Source organism: Sarcophilus harrisii, chromosome 3 (genome assembly GCF_902635505.1).
Source record: "Sarcophilus harrisii chromosome 3, mSarHar1.11, whole genome shotgun sequence".
In the NCBI taxonomy this organism is placed as follows: Eukaryota; Metazoa; Chordata; class Mammalia; order Dasyuromorphia; family Dasyuridae; genus Sarcophilus; species Sarcophilus harrisii.
The window spans coordinates 233,993,306-234,008,325 of record NC_045428.1 but is presented as its reverse complement, the minus strand read 5'-3'; the positions used below and the strand labels follow the sequence as shown (position 1 = coordinate 234,008,325).

The 15,020-nt window shown below is 34.0% G+C and overlaps 1 protein-coding gene across 5 annotated transcripts in view; it reads left to right on the top strand.

Annotated features, from left to right (window-relative positions):
* The window catches only part of AGPAT3 (1-acylglycerol-3-phosphate O-acyltransferase 3), a 139,439-nt gene that overhangs the window by 36,586 nt on the left and 87,833 nt on the right, over window positions 1-15,020 (top strand). Inside the window, exon 1 of one of the 5 annotated variants that reach the window (XM_031959210.1) lies at window positions 8,821-9,083. The exons of 3 other annotated variants lie outside the window; for them this stretch is intronic. The gene's annotated coding sequence lies outside the window, so the exon portion shown is untranslated. Of the gene's footprint in view, window positions 1-8,820; window positions 9,084-11,630; window positions 11,800-15,020 lie in introns of those variants that run through there. One more of the 5 variants, XM_031959211.1, reaches the window with a different exon arrangement.

The window sequence follows — 15,020 nt, the reverse complement described above, 5'->3', positions numbered from 1 at the left end:
GATTTTTTTCCCAGCTTTGTACTTCCCTTTTAAAATCTTATTTCTGTTGTTTTTGTTTGTGCAAAAACTTTTAAATGTAATCAGAGCTGTCCAATTTGCCTTTCATAACATTCTCTAGTTCTTCTTTGGTCATAAATTTTTTCCTTTTCCAAAGATCTGATAAGTAAATTATCCCTTGTTCTCCTAATTTGTTTATCTCTAGCTCATTTTAAATGACTTGTCCAGGGTCACATAGCTAGTAAATGTTTGAGGCCAGTTGTGAATTCAGGTATTCCTGACTACAAGTTTAGTGTTCTATCTAGAGTTCTTTTAATTAGGTTATCTTCTTTATCAGATTTGGCACTTTTGGAGTCAATGTAGACATTATCTGTAGGACCAAGGGTCATAGAGCCATTCATTATATCTTATTTTTTGTAATATTAAATTTAAAATTTTAATTTTTGTGACAAGACATTATCACTTCTATTTCCTTTTATTCAGCTCCACATGGTCAAAGAGTCTTAAGAGTACAGGCCTATCAACAGAAGAGGTGTTCTCCATATTCTAAATGCAGTTGTAAAGTAATTTAAGATTCCTCCCTTTACAAGTGGAATCAAAATTTCGAGTATTATCTATGACTTGTTAACTTTTGTTTTGTAGTTATGATTTTGAATTATCAGGTTTTTGAAGAGTGATTATGATGCAGTAGAATGTGCAAAAATAATTTTAGCTAACATGTGAAAGGCTTCATTTTTACATATTGAAAAAAATGAATTTCTTTATGTAAACCAAACTCATAGCAGAGTTGGTAGTGCTTTTATTAAACAAACATTACTCTGTGTGGGACATCATTCTAGATTTTGTAGGAGATAATATTTAGATAAAGTGGTCCTTGTCCTCATGGAGATTATGATTGATGGTATATGCTATACACACAAATAGGTATATTTGTGTATATTGCACAATTTTGTAGCAGAGAAGAAACCAGACTGAGATATTATTACTTTTTTTTTTTAAATGTTATTTTATTTAATAGCCTTTTATTTACAGGTTATATGTATGGGTAACTTTAGACCATTGACAATTGCCAAACCTCTTGTTCCAATTTTTCCCCTCTTATCTCCCACCCCCCAGATGGCAGGATGACCAGTAGATGTTAAATATATTAAAATATAAATTAGATACACAATAAGTATACAGGATCAAACCGTTATTTTGCTGTACAAAAAGAATCAGACTCTGAAATATTGCACAATTAGCTTGTGAAGGAAATCAAAAATGCAGGTGGGCAAAAATATAGGGATTGGGAATTCAATGTAATGGTTTTTACTCATCTCCCAGAGTTCTTTCACTGGGCATAGCTGGTTCAGTTCATTACTACTCCATTGGAAATGATTTGGTTGATCTCATTGCTGAGGATGGCCAAGTCCATCAGAACTGGTCATCATAGATCATAAAGAAGGGAAAGGGACCTGTATGTGCACGAATGTTTGTGGCAGCCCTCTTTGTAGTGGCTAGAAACTGGAAACTGAGTGGATGCCCATCAGTTGGAGAATGGCTGAATAAACTGTGGTATATGAATATTATGGAATATTATTGTTCTGTAAGAAATGAGCAACAGGATGATTTCAGAAAGGCCTGGAGAGACTTACATGAACTGATGCTGAGTGAAATGAGCAGGACCAGGAGATCATTATATACTTCAACAACAATACTATATGATGACCAGTTCTTATGGACCTAGCCATCCTCAGCAATGAAATCAACCAAATCATTTCCAATGGAGCAGTAATGAACTGAACCAGCTACGCCCAGAGAAAGAACTCTGGGAGATGACTAAAAACCATTACATTGAATTCCCAATCCCTATATTTATGCCCACCTGCATTTTTTATTTCCTTCACAAGCTAATTGTACAATATTTCAGACTATGATTCTTTTTGTACAGCAAAATAACGTTTTGGTCATGTATACTTATCGTGTATCTAATTTATATTTTAATATATTTAACATCTACTGGTCATCCTGCCATCTGGGGGAAGGGGTGGGAGTAAGAGGTGAAAAATTGGAACAAGAGGTTTGGCAATTGTTAATGCTGTAAAGTTACCCATACATATAACCTGTAAATAAAAGGCTATTAAATAAAAAAAAAAATTTTTTTTAAAAATCTCAAAAAAAAAAAAAAAAGAATTGGTCATCATATAGTATTGTTGTTGAAGTATATAATGATCTCCTGGCCCTGCTCATTTCACTCAGCATCAGTTCATGTAAGTCTCTCCAGGCCTTTCTGAAATCATCCTGTTGGTCATTTCTTACAGAACAATAATATTTCATAATATTCATATACCACAATTTATTCAGCCATTCTCCAACTGATGGGCATCCATCCAGTTTCTGGACACTACAAAGAGGGTTGCCACAAACATTCATGCACATACAGGTCCCTTTCCCTTCTTTAGTATCTCTTTGGGATATAAGCCCAGTAGTAGCACTGCTGGATCAAAGGGTATGCACAGTTTGATAACTTTTTGAGCATAGTTCCAAATTGCTCTCCAGAATGGTTGGATGTATTCCACAGTTCCAACCACAATGTATTAGTGTCCCTATTTTCCCACATCCCTTCCAACATTCTGCATTATGAGATATCATTCCTAAAGAGAACTTATGGTATGGAAACTCTGGATATTTGGTCTAAAAATTTATAGTTATAAAGAGTTAGATCTAAGGTATTAAAAGAGACACTCAGAGTCACACAGTATAGAGACTGGGAAAATGAAGCCTGAGGATAGCTCTCTATCAGTGATACCATACCATTGCCTAAATAATAATGATGTGGTGCTAGTAGTAGTGAAGGGGGGAATTAGGGTAGGGAATCAGTGCAGGTCCAATGTGAAAGAATTTGCAAACCCAAAAGTCTGTATGGCAAAAGAGAAGTTTATTGTTTACTAAATAGAAGCTCTCTTAGTGGGCAAAACTCCTCATTAGGAATTTGGCAAAGGTGTGTTAACAGAACCCTGGTTATATGGGCAAATGTTGGCCTGGGGCTGGGAGTTATCTGGGCTAATCAATGCCCAGACAAGATCTCCAATGAAATAAAATCACTTAACTGGGAGTTGGAGGGCTTCTTCCCAGAGTCTGGGATTCCTTGAAGGGGACCATCCCCCCAAAATCTCAGTTTCAATAGAGGGTGATTTGACCAAGATCTCCAATTGAATGAAGCCACTTAACTTGGGAAAGGCTTGTCTGGGAAAGTTTTGTTTTTCCCAGGGGAAAGCCTGAGATCCCAAATCTCTCTTCTTTTACAGATTTAAGGGGGACACAGTTTCAGGGTTCACTCCCGTCAATAATACATGATAAATGCGTTAGAGAGTTGGAAAATAAATGCTACCTGACGTCAAAGCAGCATATGTTGGTCTATTACTAAAAAGGAGATCAAGGAAGTTTTTGTCTAGGAGAAGTCATTTAAATTTAAATTTAAAGCTAAAGCATGAGAAGGGAATGCAAATAAGAAAAAGAGAATATTCCTGGGATAGGAAGGACATAAACAAAAGGCATAGAGATGGAAACTGAAGGGCACATTTACCAGTGAGGATAAGGCTAGAAGTTTAGTTTGGCTAGAATATAGAGTATATTTCATCAAACGCAGTACTGTCAATCAGTCAGCAAATATTTATTTCTACTTCTTTGCCAGGTGCTATGCTAGGCTGGTGAAATTTTGGAAAAGTAGGGTGGTACCAGATTGTGAAGGGTCTTAAATATCAGGCAGAAGAGTTTAAGCTGATATGGTAGGTTGCTATGAGCTGCTGAAGATTTTTGAGCAGAGGAATGACATGAACTGATTTATACATTTTGAAAAAATGTATCCTAGAAGCTGTATGAAGAAATAAATTATAAGGATGAAAGTAGTAGAAGAAAGAATTTGTAAAAGATTATTCTAATAATCCAATAATTACCTAATAGTAATTAGGGTCTGTATTGGTATAGTAATAAAAGAGAGATCGATGATTTTGAGAGATTTGAGGGAGGTGATAGAGGTTTTGAACATGGAAGATCATGTGAACAATGTTGCAATGGTGAAGAAAAGGGAGGAATAGCTTTCAAGGGAAATACAATGAGATCATTTTTGAATATACTAAGTTTAAAGGATTAGTGGAACATTTGGATGTGAATATCTGATTGGCATTTAGAGATGGGAACTTGGAACTCAGAAGATATGTCAGTATCTGAATTCATGATTTGGGGAAGTCATTTGCAATAGGGATTGTAATGGATTATATACTTTGAACAAACTCTAGTAAAATGAGTAAGCTTCATTAATATTATGATCATGACCCTGTAATCTTTTTTCTTCCCTCTTTATGTAATTTTTTTTTTATTGTGAAGTTAGAACATGAGATGGACTATGCTTGTCAATTGTGCCAATTGATACAATAATTTTAAAATAATTTAAAATATAATTTTTGTTACCTTACTATAATTTACCATAATATCTATCTGTGCAAATGTATTTTACATAGAAATACTTACAAACCTATATTTTATTTTGAAATAAGGATTTTTCTCCTTTATCTCTTCATTTCATTATATGAAGAAGAAAGGAGCTTGCATAGGAAATGAATTTAGGTACAGTTTATTTTTTTTTAAAGAAGAGTATAAATATATATCTGTATATACATTTTTACACACACACATACATATATATTTAATGTAACAAGGTAGTAACAAAATTGGTTTATTTTTGCTCCTTTCTAAACATTTTTGTTTTCTTCTTTACATTAAAAAAGTTTTTCTGCATTTCTCTCACTAAGTACTAACCTATTATCTCTCATTCATGCAGTAGAAACCTTCTCTTGCAACAGATATGTCAAGTCTGGCAAACCAAATCAACAACCAAATCAAATCTGTTTGAAAATATGTATTTCACTTTGCATCTCTTATATGCTACCTTTTTCTCGAGTTGGAAAGTATATTTCATTTTCATTCTTTTGAAGTTAATAGTTTAACATTTTGTTCAGAGTGCTAAATATTTCATAGTTTTCTTCATATTGTTATCCTTATGTGAATTTTTCTTCTCATTCTACTCATTTCATCCTCAATCTGTACAAGTCTTTCCATGTTTTCTTAATTTATCTTAATTGTAGTTTCTTAATATGCAATAAAATTCCATCACAATTATATATCATGCATTGTTCAGCCATTTCATACTTGATGGGCACCTATTTTGTTTTTAATTTTTTGCTCCTATAAAAAGAGTTGCTATAAATATTTTCAACCTTTCCTGTTGTCCTTGATTGTTTTGGGATTTATGCCTAATGATAATATCACTGGGTCAAAGGGTATTTTCATTCTAGTGACTTCTGAATTATATTTCCAAGTTGTTTTCCAGAATGGTTGAATCACTTCTTACGTCCACTGTGTATTAATGTTCCCCTTCTTCCACGGCAGTTTTTTGAAATTTCTATTTTCCTCTTTAGCCATTTTGCTACTTTCAAAGTGATGAGGTTTAGAGTGGTCTGGTGGTCTTGAGGTTAGTGGCTATAAGAGAGTTATTAAGAATCCCCTTTAAATCATCCGCAGGTTTTAGGAGTGAAAGAATCCATTGATTCCAGAATATTAGTTGCAAAATGAAAGTCTATTGTTAGACAGAAATCAGTTTACCCAGAGACTGACTTCTATAGTGGCAGATCTATGGAAAATGGAGTTTTGCATTAAGAATGCAGTTCTCAGTGGACAGAAAGTCCTGGCAGCTGAGTGAGCTACTGAGGTCCATCTGCAAAGACTTTAGTTGATGGAAGCTTATTATTTTGGGTGTCTTGGTGGGGGTTGGGAAGACTGAGCGGATCAGAACCACTAGGGGCCAGGCAGTCCAAGCAAGTCAGAGTGGGGGCTGGGACAACCGAAGCAGATCAGAACCAGTAGGGGCTGGGAGAGCCTAAGTTGGCTCAGATCCAGTGGGGTTTGGGACAAGCCCAGATCTCTTGTTGGAATTCAAAGGGATGCTTTTTGACCAGAATTTGTGAATCAAAGGCTCTAACATCCAGGAAAGACAACTTGTCTGGGGAGGATATGCCTCAGCCAGAAGGATCTGGGAATCTGAAAGGAATCACAGATCAATAGGAAATATAGTTTCTTAAAGAGACCACAACCTGCTTCAAAAGTAAAAAATCACAGGATAGTTTTAATTTACATTTCTCTAGTGATTTGAAACATTTTTTCATATGATTGTTAATAGTTTGCTTTTCTTTGAGAACTGTTTATTTATATCATTTGACCATTTATCAACTGTGGAATAACTTTTATTCTTATATATTTTTATTAATTCTAAATTTTGGATATGAGACCAAATTAAAGAAATTTACTGTGAAGTCTTCCCCTCCCCCAAATATCTTCCTTCTAATTATATATAAATATATATATTTCAAAAGTTTTGAAATTTTATGTAATTAAAACTGTCTGCTTCATTTTTTATGATTACCCCTATCCCTTGTTTACATCGGACTTCTTTTCCTAGCCATACTTAAGTGAAAGATACTTAAAGGCAGCTGGGTACTACAGTGAATACCTTGGGTCTGAAGGCAGGAAGGCCTGAGTTCAAATTCAGCTTCAAGTACTTTCTAACTGTGTGATCCTGTTTGTTTCAGTTTCCTCAGCTGAAAATGGGGATAGTTAGCATCTACCTTAAAGAATTATAGTGAGGATCAGATAATAATTGTAAAGCACCTTACACCTCGTAAATACTATATAAATGTTGACTTATCATGAATTTTTTTTCCTTCTAATTTTTTATGATTATTTTTTACATTTTGGTCATGTATCTATTTGGAGTTTATTGTGGCATATATTAGATGTTGATCTAAATCTACTTTTGTCAGATTGCTTTCCAATTTTTCAAGCATTTTTTGCCAAAGAGTTCAAAAAATTGTTTCCTTGGATTTATTAGTCACAGTGCTATTATGTTAGATTGTTTCTGCCTTTTTTTTAACTAATCTTAACCAACTTTTCTATTTTTTTTTTTAACAATTACCAAATAATTTTGATGATTATTACTGTGTCATATAACTTGATATCTGAAGCTTCTAATTCTCCTTCATTTCTATCTTTATTCATATTTCCCTGGAAATTCTTGACCTTTTTGTTCCTTCAGTTGAATTATATTGTTATTTTGTCTAGCTCTATAACTTAACCCTTTGGTAGTTTTATTAACATAGTACTATATATATATATAATATATATTAAATTTATGTTGGCATAGTCCAACCAGGAATAATTAATATTTTTTCAAGTTACTAAAGTTATCCTTTATTTCTTTTGTTCTGAGGCCATATTAGTAGCTAGAAATCTGGATAATTTATATATAGGTATACCTTGGAGATATTATGAGTTCAATTCAAGACCATAGCAGTAAAGTAACACAAGTTTTTTGGTGCATATTATGTTTATACTATACAGTAGTCCATTAAGCATGTAATATATTATTATGTCTTTAAAAAAATTATATATACCTTAATTAAAAGATACTTTATTGCTAAAAAAGCTAACTATCTTCTCAGTCTTCAGTGAATTGAAATTTTTTTTTTGCTGTTGGAGAATCTTAACTCAATATTGTTGATTGCTGTTCATCAGAAAGGTGGTTATTGAAGACTGGGGTGATAGTGGCTATTCCTTAAAATTAGTTAACAATGATATTTGCTCCCGACTCTATCAGGTGACTCTTCCTTTTGCTTGAACACTTAAAAGCCATTGTAGGATTATTAATTGGGCTAATTTCAATATAATTGTGTCTCAGGGAGTAGGGAATGGGGAGGGGAGACTGGAGAATACCAATTGGTAGGGCATGAGAATACACAAATTAATCAGATAAGTTCACCATCTTATATGGATGTGGTCTGTCACATTCCAAAATAATTATAATAGTAACATCAAAGAACACTGTTCATAGATCAGTGTAATAGATATAATAATAATGAAAAATTTGAAATATTGTGAGAATTACCAAACTGACACAGAGATACAACGTAACCACTCTGTTGGAAAAATGGTGCCCATAGACTTGCTAGCACATGGATTACCACAAACCTTAAATTTGTAAAAAAGGCAGTATCTGTGATGCACAATAAAATTAAGCTCAATAAAATGAATTGTGCCTGTATTCTTTATTAAGATAGACTTTCTTATTTGTCTCTTTGCTGGGTTTTGTTATTAATATACAAAAATGCTCATTTTTTTCTTCCCTTCCCCACAATTATTTTATACTTTTTTATTCTGGTTTAAGGATAGTGGGGAGGTAAGGGAATACATATTTATATGGTGCTTACTTAGTGCAAGGTATTATTCTAAGGATTTAATAAATATCATTTAATTTGATCCTCACAAAACTCTGAGAAGTGTTATTATCACCTGTTTTATAAATGAGGAAACTGAGGCAAATAGAGGTTAAGAGATTTCCAAGACCACACAGCAGTCTGAGATTGGATTTGAATTTAGTTCTTCTGGACTCCAGGACTAGTGTTCTGTGCACTTTGGTGCCATCTAGCTACCTATTAAAATTATTCTTTTAATTAATTTTTAATTGCATCTCCAGCCTAACAATAAGTTCCTAAATTTTTATATAGTTATATCCTCCCTTCTCTATGTTTTATTTTTAGAATGTAAGCTCTTTATGGGTAGGGACAGTATTATCTTATTTTATTTATATCCCTAGTGCTTAGCACATTGTGTAGCTCATAGTGAACTCTTAATAAAATTTCTTTCTCCTTTCTTTTCCTCTCCTCTCTCTCTTCCCCCTCCCTTCCTTCCTCTCTCCCTTCCTCTCTCCCTTCCTCTTCCTTTTCCTCTCTTCCTCCCCTTCTCTTTCCCCCTCTCCTCTTTTCTCTCTCTTCTTCTTTCTATCTAGATCAGATCACATTTCTAGTTTATAGCTGATGAGATGCATAAACACACATGTTAAGAGGAAATATGGTAAAGGATGGAGTGACTCAAACCTTATTTGTTAAACAATAGTTTTTTGCAAATCAACTGATTCTTTATCTGTAACAAATTCATTTTAAGCGATGGATTTCTTCATTTATGTTTCACTTCTTAAAATGCACAGATATAGGACTTGGGTAAGTTAGATATCATCTTTTAATGTCTTTAATTTATAATACTTTACTGTCTCTAAAATTATCTGAGGCTTTCCTCTCTATCATCTTTCAAGTGAGTATAACTTTCCAGCTATAGAGGTAAACTGGGAATACTCAAGAGGTTTGGCATTGAGGGTGATTTTGATTATGATGTAATTATATGTCTGCATTTCAAAGCATTCTGCTAGTTACTCAATTCCTCTGTTAATATCTCATTGTTTTAGATAACTGGATTTTAATCTGAAGCCATGAAGGGCCCAGTGACTCCTTTCAGGTATTACATTGAGTCAGTGACAGTTGGAATTAGAATCTTAAGGACTTTTGCCTATTAGCTTTGGTTTACAGTGTGCTTCAGGCCTAGATTGTAAATGAGGAGGATGACTGAGAAAGGAAACAGTTAATTGAAATATCGAATCAATAGTTATACTTTGTTTACCTCAGCATATCTTAAAGCAGAGTTCATGAGGTTGCTGTCTTAATGTTTTAACTGACTGCAATAATTGCTGCAAAATTAAAGTTGCATAACTATAGTTTAGAGAAGGGCAATTTCTAGTATTTTCCAGATCTTATTATTTGCTTCAATGACTGAAAGAGTAGAAAAAATCTTTGTAATTCATTGATTCACTAGGCTTTCCAGATAAAGGTCTTGTATTCACTAGTTTTTGAATCACCAAATAGAACAAAGTTACTGTATTTCCTATTTTTATTTTTGTCTAGTCTCAGATCTGAATAAATATAGTCAGTTTAAAAACATTTCCTTTGCCATTGTGATGAGGTTTGGGGTTGTGTCTTCAAATGATGAGATTTGGCCTAGGGCAGAGAATTGTGGGAATCACTTTGGTCGGCTCAGAGGTTCTTCGTAAAGGAATTTATGACCCTGAAAAGCTAGACTGGCAAAAAGAAGTTTATTATTGGCATTGGGAAGTCAGCTTTTGCTATGCATGAATAGAAAGACTGAATTCCTTGATGGCAAGGTCCCAACAGAGGGATATAAAGTTTTTTAGCAGAGAAATTACGACAGAGGTGAATAAGATATTGTAAGGGAAATAAGTGAGAAAGAGATAAAGAAGGAGTAACACTGAAAGAGAGAATGCCAGCAGGCAGAGGGGCCCTTGGCCTGGCATGATTTCTGCTTTGAGGTCCTCTGCTGCCCAAACATTGAGCTCAGCTGCCCCCTTTTATAATTGAAACCTTGGCTAGAAGCTGGGGGCAGCTCTTGGTGAGGGCTGGGAGCAGTTTGAGCTGGAATCAGAATAGAAAATCTTGGAATTAAATGAGTGTCTCTGGGCTAATTTTCAACTCAATAGAGTTAGATAGAAATCTCCAGCTTGGGCTAAGTAGGAGTGGTCCTGGACGCAACCAGTCCCATCCAGATAACAGAATGAAACCTCTTTATCTTGATTCCCTGGGGTGGGTCTCTCAGGGAAAAGCTTAGTGTTCCCCCCAAAGTCAGAGAGAGAGAAAGAGAAAGCTGTTCTGTGCTTCCTTTGTCATTGGTTTCTTATATATTAATACTTGATTAAAAAAAAAAAATCCTTTAAGTCAAAATCTCCTTCTTAGTTTTCACTTTGTTTAATATGTTATTTTTCTACAGAAATTTTCAATTTTGTTTTGCATTTCTGACCTTTCTGTAAGCTTAGTTGGCTTTAATGAATTTAGTTGGGATACCATTATTTTTGTTTTATGAACTGACAATCTCAAGCTTCATCAGAGAAGAATTCTGAATGAGACTAGCCTAGCTCAGATATTATCCAAATAACTTTTCAGTTTTCAAGAAAGTAATCTGATCTTTTAGAAGATATTCCCAGGACATGAACTCTGAGGGAAGCCCTAGTGTAACTGTAGTCTTAATGGTAACTATCAGAGTAATTTATGCTTCTTTTGAAGAAGTTACTAATATACTTTTCTACAACTTCAGCAGAGTCAAAAGAGTCAATATGAATTGTTACAACAATGGCTACTGTATGCCACATAGTCATTATGCTAAATATAATCTCATTTGATAGATAAAATTAATGTTTCAAAGTACCCTCATGTACTTACATTGTCTTATATAAAAAGATGAACTATTGATTTAAAAAAACAACAACTTTTGTATAGCCTTTTATAGTTGATATTATCTTTTGATCCCAACAATCCTGTGAGGTAAGCAAAGATAAATACCTTCTTTCAAGTCACTTGTATAGTAAATGATGGAGCCATGACTAAAAACCAAGTTTTCTGATTCTTAATCCATTGTTCTTTCCACTACATCCAAATATAAGGAAAAATTCAAATGATTCTGAGGCCTTTAAAAAAAAAAAAAAAAAGGATAGTAAATGTATTATTTTCCTCTATCATGTGCCTCAACTTGAATATTTTCACTAAAATTGTCAACAATCTTTTAATTGCTAATCTGATGTTGAATTCTCAGTTTTGACTTCTTAACTGTGTTACTGTTGATCATTCTCCTTGGATACTTTCTTCTGGGTTTTTTTGATACTGTTTTTTATTTCTACCTCTTAGAACCTTTCACTGAATGAAATTATGGAAATGCAAAAATTTTAAAAGAGACAGCTTTCTAGGAATTTACATCTTAATAGAAGTTGTTAGCATTTAGAAGACACAGGTCTGCGGAGAAGGGATGTGTTAAATGCCACTCTCCACTCAACTACAGCTAATCAATCCTGAATTCCTAGGCCTAATCAGAGAAACGCTGGTAAATATAATATCAATCTTACATCTTTTTTGAGGTCCTCAGAAGTTTTCTTGACTGCTATCTCATACGGATGCAGTTTGAGCACAACAGAGCACCCAAGAGTTTTGGCAGATAAGCTTAGACTTTATTCACGTGGTTTACACCTCACTCTATAACCTCCTGCACTATCTTGGTATCCCTCCCCAGGGTCGAGCTCCAGATGGGAAAGGTGGAAAAGAGCATGGAAAAGAGTGATGGAAAATCCTCTGAGCTTATATAGGGTCTATGAGGTCACAGGCACAAGCCAATTGATGATGGAGATTACATCCCGAACTTGACTTGAGATCAGAGTAATTAGGATTCCCCCCATGGCTGAAGGTCCCACCCACAAAGGAAGTCCCTATGTACTCAGCTCCTCACATCCAGGACCTTGAGACCATTGGTCTACTTACATCTCAATTTCGCTTGCCTGACCTTTCTAATGGACTGTTACAGGGATGTTTTTGAAAGTGGAAAGTTGGGGGAAGAGGGAGCAGGCAGGTAAAAGGTAAGATGGCCAGGATGGCTGCCTGAATGGGCTATAAAGCTGAAACATCATTTGATGTTTAGGACTAGCCAGTAGAAATGGTGGGCAAAGTACTAGTTTATATACATTTTAATCACACAGGGCCTTAGGTTGGGAGTTCCAAAGAAAAGAAGAATAACTTTCCCTGAGAGGGAAGATGGGTTCAGGAACACTTGAGGATGGAGATTAAGGTTTCAGGTCAGGCGTTAAGAACTGGTCTAGCTGGGGAGAGTAGATAAGTGGCAGCAGGCAGAGATGGTGATATGTCTAGGAGGATAGCTGGTGGAGGTATAAAGTTCAATCCTGGTCTGATTTGTAGGGCCACTCAGATACTATCTTTTACACAAAACCTTTATTTCCTCTAAACTGTTATAACTGCCTTTTCTTATCTAGCTTATACTTATTCTGTATGTATATATATGTATACACACACACATACATGCTGTCTCTCTGAAATTATGAAAACTTAAGAACAAAGATTTTTCTCATGTTTTGTCTTTATTGCTAATACCTAGCACAATGCTAGGCACAGAACAGGTTCAAATTCTTGTGATTGATTTAGGAACAGGATATTTTAGCAAATTTTTTTATTTTTGGACAGAAAATAGAATCTTGAAATGAGAGTTTAGGGCTTGAGTTAAAAAGGCATCTATATAGAAGTGATTGTTCAAACTATGGGAATGAATCAGATTTTTGAGAGAGAAAGAAATAGAAGATTCTTAACTATTATTAGGGAATGAGGAGAAGAAAGAATCCTATTAGGAGAAAAAAGAGAAGCATTAAACTGTGATAGATAGCAAAGGGAGTTTTAAAGGAGTCAAATATCACAGAGAGGTCACCTTGTGTAATAGATACATTCTTGAAACATAGTATTTATACAGTCTTATGAGTTTTCATTTTTGAAAAACACTAATTCATCTAATTCTTTAAAGGAAACTAATTGTCTTCCTTTTACCCTTTGCTGTTCTCTTAACAGTTGGAACAGTTTCTGCAGATCCTCAAGAAATACTTGTTAATTGGTTTTGATTTCTAAGATGTTCTTTTGCTTGAACTAGATTTAAAAAAATTTTTTTTGGTATTTTGTAGAGAGTTAACTTCTGTGAAAAATAAAAACTTTGCATAACAATAATTTAATCTGGTTAAAGTTTTGTAATTTAGAGCTAATTAATAAGTTATTTAAAACAGCTATTAGTACTATGTATAAAGAACCCATCTCAGAGTCAAGATGACGGATGTCAATTTAAATTTTGCCTTTGCCATATATACATATGGACTTTATAATACTGGTCAAGATTCTTAACTCTCTAGCCCAAGTTTTCGTTTTCAGAGCAGTGATATAATTTACCTCACTGGGAGCCCCCTATACTGATGAAACCATAGATCTAGAACTGTCCCCTCCATTTCTCCCCCCCCCCAAAAAAAAAGTAGGGAAAAAACTTTATTATTCTGAGATACCTTCTCTCCACCCCGTTTTAACTTACTCTTCATCTCTATTCTTTTTCTTTTTCACCCTCACAACATTTGTTTTTATATATTGTAGCTAATATTCTTTTTATTGGTTTCATTTATCTCCACCTTCCCATTAAAGATTGAACTTTCTTTGGTACCAGTAAGAGGTGATGGATAAATATGTTTTCAAGATTGTTTTTAAAACCTCATAAAATTAGGGGAAAATGAGTCAGTGTAATTTTACTATGAGGAGATTATAAGATTACCATGAGATTGATTTGTAAGAGGAAGAATTCATGCTAATTAGAAATATTTAGCTAGTAGTACACTAGTGCACTACAGTGCATGGTTTTTTGCTATTGTTAGATATCTTAATTTAATGAAGAGAGAGGTGTTCATTGTATGTAATTAATACATATTTGGTGTTCTATATATAAGAGAAATAAAAGATAAGATCCCATTATCAGGGAACTTGTAATATAAAATACTACTATTAATTATTTTTGTTATTATAATTAGGGCTACCAAACATTATTAGAGGGGAAAGGGGAAATTTAGCAACTTCCTAGAAAAATGCTATATGAGACTTGCTTTGTGAAAGTACTTTATTTTAAATTGCTGAAATTAAAAATCATAATCTCATATAGGGTGATCATTTGAAAAAAACTTAACTTCAAACTATTATATTTCTCACTAGGAAAATTGAGACCCAAAAAACATTTTAGTGTCTTGTCCAAAGTCAAATACTTAAGAATGGTGAATAAGGGACTATAATTTTGCGCGTATTATCATCCTCATTTTAGCAGGTGAGAAGACCAAGGTAAAAAGAGGTAAAGTGACTTTAAAAATATGACTTTATATTCACTAATTTGCTGATAATTTCATCCTCTTTCAGTCCCAAATTCAACCTCATTATTCCTCCATGGTGAATTCTAGCTTGCAGCATCCAAGCATAACTTGGTCTCTTGCTCATCTTTATTCAGACTATTTTCTCCTCATCTTCCCAATATTTTTCTCACTCTTCTTTTCCAAGACTGACTTTAAAACTGAATTTGAAATACAGTTTCCCCCCCAGGAAGTTTTAGCTAAATTTCATCTTTCCCCTCTTGTAGTGTTTGAATAACAAAAATTGCATTATATTCCTCAAAATGTTGTGAAGAAAATTTATAAATTTTATAAATCCCATAGAGGTCTAGAAAGGAAGATACAATCTATCTGTACATGTGCA